We start from the raw sequence: 12,244 nt of genomic DNA on the forward strand, positions 1-12,244 counted from the left end.
GAGTAGCCTCTGCTCACTGCAACGAGAGAGAGCCCATGTGCAGCAAGGAACACTCAGGGCAGCCAAAAATAATTTTTTTAAAAAACTCATTTGCTAAAAGGATATCACATTAACTCAGCTCCTCTGTCATACATCAAGTACATTAATCGTGCATATCTTGTTTATTAGAAATACAACAGTGTAACAATTAGCCTTAGTATATTTGGATGAGAAATCAGAGCATTGATGCAAATTTAGATAAGCATATTTAGGCAGTATGAGTGTTAAGGTTATTAATATTTTTCAACTAAGTTTATTTTTATATGTTATTGTAACCTATGGGCTTCCTTCATAGCTCAGTCGGTAAAGATTCCATCTGCAATGCAGGAGACCTGGGTTCAATTCCTGGGTCAGGAAGATCCCCTGGAGAAGGAAATGGCAACCCACTCCAATATTCTTGCCTGGAGAATTCCATAAGCAGGATCCTGGCAGGCTACACTCCATGGACTTGCAAGAGTCTTTAAAATATTTTTAAATTTTTAGAGACAGTGTCGTGGATAAAAACAGAGCCACATTGCCCGCCCTACTTCCTATCATGCAATCTTCAGTAAGTCCCTTAATCACTCTGCACTTTAGATCTTCATCTATCAATGGAGATGACGGGCCTCTTGGAATATTACTGTATGTAAAGCTCTTGAAGTAGTGCCTGGCTCATTGTAAGGACTACATCTTTGCTATTACTGTCATTGAATGTTAAACAGAAAACATCTCTGAAGCTTGAATTAGATGAGATCTTTTATGTGAAAAGTCCAGAAATATTCATGGTTTCTGAAATCATGAAGATGTGCTTCCTGGGTGCTTCTGAGGGCAGCCACTTCCCCTGAGATCATCATGGACATGAACCAGCAACCCACAATAAACGTCAGAATGGGAGCGAGAAAAGGGGAAAAGAAACTAGCAGCCCATTTGTGATGAGTTCAAGGGAGTTCCACAGGACCTTGCTGAGCCTGGGATCTGAGGAAATTGTCATAGTGACTGAATCTGGAGAAGGGTCTTCTCGGCTCTCCTAGAACAGCAGTAATTTTTAGATCACTTAGTCTCCTGTAGAAAGGATCATTAGTGGCTTCCCTGATGGCTCAGGTGGTAGAGAATCTGCAATGCAGGAGACCCAGGTTTGATCCCTAGGTCCCTCCTCCCTGGAGAAGGGCATGGCAACCCGCTTCAGTATTCTTGCCTGGAGAATCCCATGGACAGAGGAGCATGGCGGGCTACAGTCCATGGAGGTCACAGAGAATCAGACGCAACTGAGTGACTAACTCTTTCACTTCACTTTCAGTCCCCTCACTGGAGCAAATGTGTGTACTCAACATCCAGAAGGAGAGAAGCCTCCTGAGGGTTTGGGGAAAGAATAAAACAGGCCCCTTGTCTCTGAACAGCTGCACCGACCTTGGCCTGACTCCTTTGACTTCCTGTTCCTTGAAGCAAGTGTGGTAGGAGTCTCACTCACCGATGGAGTGTGACATTCCTAACTCCTCCACAGGCTCTTAAGTTGAGAATAACAACAGTGGTTGGGAGGATTAAGTGAGACAATATATGTAAAAGCCAGTTAGAATAGTGACTGAAGTGCAGTGTGAGTGCCCCACAAACAATAAAGGCAGCTACATGATCATGTTATCAATGCACTGCTCACCCTGCTGTCTTCCAGCACCAACTGTCCATATCTTGGATTTTCCTATAAGCTTTTGTTTGAAAAAAGTGGATTGAGAATTAATAAATTTTGGAAACGAGTGCTAGAACATGAGAAGACTAAGTTGCCCTAATTTAGGGCACGCATGGTTTGTTGTTACCGTTCAGTCACTAAGTCGTGCCTGACTCTTTGCAACCCCATGGACTACAGCACACCAGGCTTCCCTATCCTTCACTGTCTCCCAGAGTTTGCTCAGATTCATGTCCACTGAGTCGCTGAGATAGCTAACACATCATCCTCTGCCACCCCCTTCTCCTTTTGCCTTCAATCTTTCCCAGCATCAGGGTCTTTTCCAGTGAGCTGGCTCTTTACATCAGGTGGCCAAAGTATTGGAGCTTCAGCTTCAGCATCAATCCTTCCATATTCAGGGTTGATTTCCTTTAGGATTGTCTGGTTTGATCTGCTTGCTGTCCAAAGGAATCTCAAGAGTCGTCACCAACACCACAATTCAAAAGCATCAGTTCTTTGGCACTCAGCCTTCTTTGTGGTCCAACTGTCACATCTGTACATGACTACTAGAAAAACCACAGTTTGACTATAAAGACCTTTGTCGGCAAAGTAATGTTTCTGCTTTTTAATACGCTGTCTAGGTTTGTCATTGTTTTTCTTCCAAGAAGCAAGTGTCTTTTAATTTCATGACTGGAGTCACCGTCCACAGTGACATTGGAGCCCAAGAAAAGAAAGTCTGTCGCTGCTTCCAATTTTTCTCCATCTATTTGCCATGAATTGATAGGACCAGATGCCATGATCTTCGTTTTCTGAATGTTGAGTTTCAAGCCAGCTTTTTCACTCTTCTCTTTCACTTTCATCAAGAGAATCTTTAGTTCCTCTTCACTTTCTGCCATTAGGGTGGTGTCATCTGCATATCTGAGGTTATTGATATTTCTCCCAGCAATCTTGATTCCAGCTTGTGCTTCATCCAGCCCAGCGTCTCTCATGATGTACTCTGTATATAAGGTAAATAAGCAGGGTGACAATATACAGCCTTGACGTACTCCTTTCCCAATTTTGAACCAGTCCATTGTTCTACGTTCAGTCCTACCTGTTGCTTCTTAACCTGCATATGTGCCTTGGAAGGAATATTCCCATGTGCTCAAGAGAGGCTAAAACCCAAAGAAGCTTAATAGCCTCCCAGAAAGGAACATGTAAACTTTACTAAGGAAAAATAATACAGTATAATGGGAAAGCATGGGCTTTGGAGTCAGACACATTACAGTTTGAATCCTGGTTCTGCTACTTCAGATGTTTTAGAACTGAATGAATCACTTGATCTCACTAAATCTTATTGTGTCATCTGGAAAGTGGGATAACATACATGCTTAAGGATTCAATTAAAGAAATAAGAGGTTGAAATAAATTTTAATTGTCATTATTACAGACTCATTATCCAAATTAAAATGATCTTTTTTTCCCAAACTCCCCTCCACTGAGTGTTACACATTTTGTATATTAGTAGAGTTTTAAGAGCATATTTCGTATAGTAAGAAATATGTCCTGTTTTTCTTGATTACATGGCTGTATCTCAATGAAAGGTAGATTCACTAAGCAAAAGAGTGACATTTTAGCATAGACCTCTTTATTATATTATAAAAAAGGCCAAAATTATGAACTTCCATAGAACCCAGACCAAGCAATATATGGTTACATGCTATGGGCTTAGAACATGTGTTGAGCAAGTATAAATAAAATAAATACAAAGAAGCTATTTCTATTAAAAAGTTATGGTAACAAGCAATTTTCAAAAACTTTTTCCCATTTCACTACAGTATCAAATTTTACTTGAATATTTATATTTGTCTCATAGCACCTCTATACACCTAGATCAAGAAGACCCCTGGAGGAGGGCATGGCAACCCACTCCAGTGTTCTTGCCAGGAGAATCCCATGGACAGAAGAGCCTGGCAGGCTACAGTCCATAGAGTCACAATGAGTCTGACTTAAGTGAAGCAACTTAGCACTCACAAGCGATTACTCTACAAATAATCTTCCTTATTTTTCAGAAAAGTAGTTGTTTTATTAAGTTAGAGACAAAACATATCATCCTCATCACTTGGTATAATGAAGTGGTTGGGGGCACCACTGGCTTTGAGATCTGAGTAACTAACTATATTACTTTGGCAATGAATCTCTCCGAGCCATAGTTTTTACATCTGTAAAAGAGCAGTAATATTTCCTACCTCGTGGAGTTCTGTAGAGATGAGATGTCGTATACAAGAGCCTTGCTTAGCCCAGTACTGAGTGTATTACAATTCAACAAATAGTCCATAAATATTTATGGAGAGAGTATTGTACACTCAGTAATCATGCTCTTTAAATTATAATGTGAAAACTTGGTTAATGTGAAGAATATATTTGATAACTCTAGAAAGTCATCATTTCATAATATGAAATTATACATTAGAGATGTCCACCAAGGATGCATTGGTTGTATTCAAGAGAACAAAGTAACAAGCTATTTGCCTTTCCAACTTTAAAGGATAACAGCTGTCTATCACAGAGATAAAAGGTCACCAGGAATGGCTTGAAAGAAGTGAAAGTGTTAGGCAGGCAGTTGTGTCTGACTCTTTGTGACCCCATGGACTGTAGCCCACCAGTCTCCTCTGTCCATGAATTCTCCAGGCAGGAATATGGGTTGCCATTCCCATCTCTAGGAGATCTTCCCATCCCAGGGACTGAACATGGATCTCCCATATTGCAGGTGTATTCTTTCTCATTTGAGTCACCTGGAAAGGAGTGGCTTACTGTTTATTTATAGCAAATTGCTGAGCAGACCAAAGAAATAGTTGGTCTTTACAAGAAACCACCTTAGTGGTTTATTTCAGCATTACAGTTATTTACTTTGCAACAGATAATTGATATACATAACACTCAAATGAACTTTGAATTCTTATTGATACAAACCAAGTGCTAAAAAGTCCCTGCATAGAGTCTTGCATGTGATGTTGACAAGGTGAAAATGAAGTTAGTGAACTCCTTATGCACCGCTGTGGTCTGTGATAGGTCTTGGAATACAAAGATAAATACCACGCAGTTTTCACTTTCCAGAAACTCACAGATTAGTGCCCTTAGGTACACAGTTATGCAACAGATGGGTAGTTGGTATGATCCTTGACCTTAAACCACATTTTCACTGTGTTTGCCTTATCTGATGCTCAATATCTCTCACGGAAAAACAGTAACTTTTCTCCTGAGATGTCTTTAAGATGAATAAAAGTTTTAATACAGAAGGGAGATTTCACCATACAATGTAACTTCCCTTCCAGTTACATCAGAGAAATAAAGTATAAAATAAGATGGCACAGGCAGGACAGACACAGAAAGGTTCTATTTCAGAGGCCATGGGCCTAGGTGGGACTGCTGCCGTTGTTCAGTCACTAAGTCATGTCAGACTCTTCGCAACCCCATGGACTGCAGCACGCCAGGTGTCTCTGTCCTTCACCATCTCCTGGAGTTGGCACAAACCCAACTGTCACCCACTGTCGCCCCTTCTCCTGGGTGGGACGTGTACGGGTAAAAGGAGCTGCACCTTGACTACTGTCTCTCTATATCTCATGCTCTTCCTTGAACCCCGATTCCTTCAACATCCAGGGCATCAGTCCATCTACATAACTGGAGACAGTGTCCTGAGGACTCCAGAACAGAACCTACTATCCCTGCTTCAGCCACAACTGAGGTCACACCCAGGACCCCCCAAGATTCCTGGAAAAGTTGAGGTAAACGCTAGTAAGGGTCGCCTTGAATCTCTTTAGCTTTAGACCTTGACAGCATCAAGAGCTGGGCATAGGAAGAGTTTTATACTAAGTTGCAGAACCAAAGAAGGTGAACTTTCCTGAAGATACCCTGCAGCTTACTTTGAATCCAAGTCTCAAGTCAACAAAATACAAAGGACTGAAAGCAGATCCTTGTTGCCAGAGGCCAAGGCTGGAGAGAGAGGACTGACTGCAAAGAAGCTGCTGGAAATTTTTTGGGTGATGGAAATATTTTCTATCTTGATTGTGGTGCATGATTACATGACTGCATGTCTCTCTCAGAATTCATAGCACTGTACACTTTAAAAGATGGATTTTACTCTCTATGCTGTATTGCTTGTTAAGAAATTAAATACATGAAGTGCAATATTCAAACCCTATTTGGTCTATGTAGCAAAGTCCAAATACCTTTTAAAAATGATTTCCTCTTGCTTCTTAAAAAAACTTTTTCAAAATGAAATTTCAAAGATAGTGATTTCTACATTCTCGTGTTCATTGCAGCATTGTTCATAATAGTCAAGACATCAACACACGAATGGATAAAACAATTTGGCATATACTTGTCGTTGTTGTTCAGCCGCTAAGTCTGACTCTTTGTAACCCATGTGTATGTGTGTGTCTGTCATATACTAAGTCTGACTCTTTGTGACCTCATATGTGCGTGCGTGTGGCATATATATACTCAATGTATAAAAAATGAATAAGCAGTAACATCAATCAAATAGAATTGGGAAACCAGAGAGGGAGCTCTCACGTCCTGCGCTGATAGCAGAACCCCGGGCAGTAAAGACTCCTCTCCTTTCCTGTCAAGAACTCAGCCAATGAAAAGCCATGGACTCTTGGTTTCCTGAATCCAACTTCCTTTTCTTCTCTATAAAAGGATTCTGCTTCCCTTACACCATGAGACTTGCCTGTGGCTCACCATGGTTGGAGACTCAAATTGCAATCCTTTTTGATCCCAAATAAACCTGTCTCTGGCAGAGAAACATCTGGCAGCCTATTTGTTACAGGACAACAAATGGAAATTTTTTTTTTTTAATTTTAAAGTCACTCAGTCATGTCCAGCTCTTCTGTCCATGAAATTCTCCAGGCAAGAATACTGGGGTGGGTTGCCATTCTCCTCTCCAGGGGATCTTCCCAACCCAGAGCTTGAACCTAGGTCTCCCACATTGCAGGCAGATTCTTCACTGTCTGAGCCACCAGGGAAGCCTCAACAAATGGAACTGTATTCAGACATGAAAAAGAAGGAAATCCTGGCATTGGCAACACCATGGATGGACTGTGAGGATATCACGCTAAGTGAAACAGGTCAGAGAAAGACAAACACCACGTTATCGTTCATAGGTGGAATCTAACGAAACATCTCACAGAAACAGAAAACAGATGGGTGGTTGCCATGAGCAAGTGTAAATGCGTGAAGACAGTCAAAAGGTACAAACTTCCAGTTATAAGATGAATAAGTTCTGGGGACTTAATGTACATTAACTATAGCATGGTGACCATGGTTAACAATACTGTGTTGTTAACAATGCTGCTGCTGTTGCTGCTGCTAAGTCGCTTCAGTCGTGTTCGACTCTGTGCGACCCCATAGACGGCAGCCCAGCAGGCTCCCCCATCCCTGGGATTCTCCAGGCAAGAACACTGGAGTGGGTTGCCATTTCCTTCTCCAATGCATGAAAGTGAAAAGTGAAAGGGAAGTCGCTCAGTCATGTCCGACTCTTCGCGACCCCATGGACCGCAGCCTACCAGGGTCCTCTGTCTGTGGGATCCAGGCAAGAGTACTGGATTGGGGTGCCATAGCCTTCTCCATGAAAGTTGCTAAGAGAGTTCATTTTAAATGTTCTCACCATATACACATACACAAAGCTGTAACTGTGGCAGGGGTGATGGATGCGTTAACTCACTTTATTGTGGTAAACATTCTGCAACATGTACATACATCAAATCATTCTGCGTAGCCCTTAAACTTATACAATGGTTATATGTCAATTATATTTCAATAAAGCTGGAAAAAATTCTCCTCAAGATCAGTATTGTGGATCTCACATTTAAAAAAGCAAAGCTATGGGGCTTCTCTCGTGGTCTAGTGGTAAAGAATCCACGTCCAAATGCAGGGACACGGGTTTGATCCCTGGTCTGGAAAGATCCCACATGCCGAGGGGCAATTAAGCCCATGTGCCACAACGACTGAGCTCACGCCCCACAGTTACTGAACCCTGCACCCCGAGAGCCCACGTTCTACAACAAGAGAAGCCACCGAAATGAGAAGCCTGAGCATCGCAAAGAACAGTAGCCCCTCTCTTGCCGCAACCAGAGAAAGCCAAAGCAGCAGTTGAGATCCAGCGTAGTCAAAAATAAATAAATAAACCTTTTTAAAAGTGAAACTATTAATAAGAAGAAAATGCTAGAATAGAAATGAAACCATTGGTTAAAAATAATATCTGACAAGCACAATGCTACAGACTTTACATGAACTACCTAAGTTAAAGTGTACAGCACTTATGGGTTGCTGCTGCGGCTGCTGCTAAGTTGCTTCAGTTGTGTCCGACTCTGTGCTGCTGCTGCTAAGTCGCTTCAGTCGTATCCGACTCTGTGTCACTTCAGTCGTGTCCGACTCTGTGCGACCCCACAGACGGCAGCCCATCAGGCTCCCCCCGCCTCTGGGATTCTCCAGGCAAGAACACTGGAGTGGGTTGCCATTTCCTATGGGTTGCTACCACTATTCCAAAAAGAAAAAAAAAAAATCAAGAGGTATAGAATTAAGGTTAACCAAGAATCCACAGATAACAGATGATAAAGCCAGAACTCAAATCTAGAGCAGTCTGGCTCCAAAGTACAAGCTTTTTAATCTTACTTTATTATATTCTTTCCTGGTGGCTCAGATGGTAAAGAATCTTCCTGCAATGCAGGAGACCCAGCTTCAATCCCTGGGTCAGAAAGACCCTCTGGAGAAGGAAATGGCAACCCACTCCAGTGTTCTTGCCTGGAGAATCCCATGGACAGAGGAACTTGGCAGGCTACAATCCACAGGGTCACAAAGAGTCAGACACGATTGAGCAACTAACACACACTCATATTCTTTCTAATCAAGGGGGCACTTCCTTTATTTCCTTAAGTATTATTATATTGCTGAAAAATATTTTGCTAAGAAAGCTCAAAATAACTTGGAAGCCATAGCACTGTATGAGTGAGGTCAAAGGGCAGGAGTTTCTGGATGGACGTATTAGTGTTGCTGGCAAAAGGGCAGGAGAAACCTCTGAGCTGTGGCATCTTTTAGTTCAAGGGGGAAAATGATAGGCACTGTCATTGGCTGAATTATGGGCCCCAGAGATACCTGGATGTCCTTCTAGTCCCTGGAATGTTGCTTTCTATGGCAAAAGGGACTTTGCAGAGGTGGCAAAGTGAAGGATTTACTGAAATGGAAAGATTATCCTGGATTATCTCAGTGGCACGTCCTACAAGCTTCCCCCCAGGGCAGGTCAATGTTGATGTGTTGGACCTGGACCACCGCCCCCCCACCCCCGCAAATTTCTTGTTAGGGGAAGGAGCTTTTTATTCAAGCTCATGCCATTAGCTATCTGAGGAAAAACGGATGACTCCCCAATATTTCGCTAACAGTCTGAATGAGCTTTGTAGCCCCCAGTCAGAAGTGCTAGAGGTGTAAAGAGTGATGGATGTAGGACTTTTGTGATCGTACGAGTCAACGCTCATCTATTTGTGTAACTTGAAGCCCAGTGTGGCCAGGATTTGAACTTGGCATTAGAGTCTGGTCTCATATGAGTAAATTGTGTGTGTGCTTGGTTGCTCAGTCATGTCCAACTCTTTGCGACCCCCTGGACTGTACCCCGCCAGGCTCCTCTGTCTGTGGGATTCTGCAGGCAAGATTACTGGAGTGGGTTGCCATTTCCTTCTCCAGGGGATCTTCCCCACCCAGGGACTGAACTTGAGTCTCCTGTGTCTCCTGCATTGCAGGCAGATTCTTTACCTGCTGAGACATCGGGGAAACCCAGGCTCCAGAATAAGAGGTTTACCTCCGGCATTTACAGTTATATGACCTTGAGCAGGTCAGTTCAGTTCAGTTCAGTCATTTTACCTCAAAAAGCCCATCTGTTAAAGGGGAAAATAGTATTTACCTCAAAGAGGTGTTGTGGAAGACCAAGTAAAATAATGCACGTGAAGCGTTTGGCTCAGGACTGACTTGATTCCAGTACTCAGTAAACCTCAACGTCCTCTGCTGGTATTTCCTCCCTCTGCCCAGGAGGTTCAAGGAATAGCTCCCTCTAGAGGCTAGCAGTGGTCAGCTCTCTTTCTCTGGCCCTGCAGAGTCAGGGGACCATGCCAGCTGTCACACCTATTACTGCTGAGCAGAAAGATGTTGTCCCTGCTTATAGATGTCCCTGTCCCAAAGATGTTGGTCCCTGTCACCAAAAGTTCCCATCAATAACCTACAACTGGATTTACACTCTGTATGTGGAACTTTTTCCAAGAAGATCCCCTCTGCCTTAGCAGAGGCCCCAGAAATAAAGTGAAGTCGCTCAGTTGTGTCCAACTCTTTGCGACCCCATGGACTGTAGATCCACCAGGCTCCTCCATCCATGGGATTCTCCAGGCAAGAGTACTGGAGTGGGTTGCCATTTCCTTCTCCAGGGGGATGTTCCCAACCCAGGGATAGAACCCGGGTCTCCCGCATTGTAGGCAGATGCTTTACAGTCTGAGCCACCAAAACCTCACTCTTTACCATTAAAAATTATGACTCTCCTTGAATGGAATGATCAACACTTAAATCACTATGCTAAATGGTAAAGGTGAACACTCCTCTCTGAAACGAAAATCCTTTGCAAAGCAATACCAAGAGCATAAGACAACTTCCAGTTACCACCAAAGACTGAAAGAGTAATTCACCACCTGATTAAGTGCACGTGCTGAAGACACAAACACTACCGGTTGAGGTACAGTCTTAAATACACATGCAAAAACCTCACTAATTTGCATACAGTGTTGAAAAAGGGCTTTCGACATCACCTTACTTTAAGACATGGGTTTTGTATATATGGTTATTATTGAGGTATCTATCTCTTTGGGAAATAAAGGATCAACATATTTTTTAGAAAGAACAAATATGTAAATCACAATAATAAAACTATAAGATTATTTATTTATAACTATGGCTTCCTTGAACCTTTAAAACAATTTTTCCTGAAAAAAATTAATCTGAAACACACTGAACTACATGTTTTCAGCATATACTGATCTTTATCATGAATGAAATCCTTCCATTGTAACTGTACTTCTAAGGCAGACATTTCAGGAATGGTATGCAATAAATCCTATTAGAAATAAAGATGATATTCGATGAATAATAAGCCATTATCACTAAGATCTGATTAATTTTTAGTGCCTTTTTTATCCTGACACTTTTCACTAGGAGTTCAGTAGTAAATTCTAGAGCATACGGATGTCCATAAAGACTGAACTTGTTTGTTGATCTTGGTTAGCTATTCCATACAGTCCTACAGACTTTAAACATCATCAGATATTCTGCTGCGAGACATTGAGAGGTATCGTCCACCAGGCTGATATCTGAAAGGTGGATAAAGAAATGATCTTCCTGATTCAGATTCAAGAGGGTCATCAGTGAACGTTTCTGCATTAAAAACAAAGCAGCCCCAAATCTAGAAGGCAAGTGCTTCTTAGTCTATGATTCACTTACCTAGACCTGAGAAGAGTTTAACTCAGACCTCTCCCTGGCACTCTCTGGATGGGTGACTTGTCCCTGTTCGCAGAATCACAGGACTGTAACAGTACATGTAGTAGTAGTATAAGTTGCTCAGTCATGTCCGATTCTTTGTGACGCCAGGGACAACCCACCAGGCTGCTCTGTCCATGGGATTTCTCAGGCAAGAATACTTGAGTGGGTAGCCATTCCCTTCTCCAGGGGATCTTCCCGACCCAGAGACTGAGCCTGGGTCTCCTGCCTTGCAGGCAGATTCTTTACTGTCTGAGTCACCAGGGAAGCCTTACAAGCTCTTGTCAACCTAGCTCCTCACTTTTCAGTTGAGGAGCCTGAGAGTGGCTTGCCTAGACTCACACCAGAAGCTGGCATCAGAGCTGGACTAGACTCCTGATTCCCTTCCATGCCACCTACCCACCTTTCTATCACTGATTCAGGTTTAACCTCATTCCCCTGCCAGGGACTTTGATACCAGTGAGGGCCAGGAAACCAGGGCTGCCCACAGCTCCCAGCGGGGGCATACTGGAGACACCCAACTCTGCCCTACCCTCTCCTTGTTCACTCTGGCTCACACACCCTCATCGTCTCCTCTTTCTGCCCCATGGACAACTTTTCCTCGAGCTGGAAACAATGCCCTGAAACCCCCTCATAGCCACAGGGGCCTGGAGCAGGAGCGAGGATGGCTTAGGAGAACAGGGAAAGCAAACTCAGGTCCTCCAGGGTTGTAGGAGACCTAAATATGCCTGGATCTGGAAGGTTTGTTTCCCCCAAAACCGGAGCTGCTCAGAGAAGGAAGTCACTCTTTGCTGCTCAGCCTTTCTGTCCCTTGAGACCATTGGTCAGAGCTGGGAAGGCCTTCCTTTCCGACTGCTCTCACCTACACACTGGAGAAGATCCTGATGTTGGAAAGACTGAGGACAAGAGAAGAAGGAGACAACAGAGGATGAGATGGCTGGATGGCATCACCGACTCAATGGACTTGAACTTGCGCAAACTCTGGGCGATGCTGAGGGACAGGGAGGCCTGGCGTGCTGCTAT

Source organism: Ovis canadensis, chromosome 9 (genome assembly GCF_042477335.2).
Source record: "Ovis canadensis isolate MfBH-ARS-UI-01 breed Bighorn chromosome 9, ARS-UI_OviCan_v2, whole genome shotgun sequence".
NCBI lineage: Eukaryota > Metazoa > Chordata > Mammalia > Artiodactyla > Bovidae > Ovis > Ovis canadensis.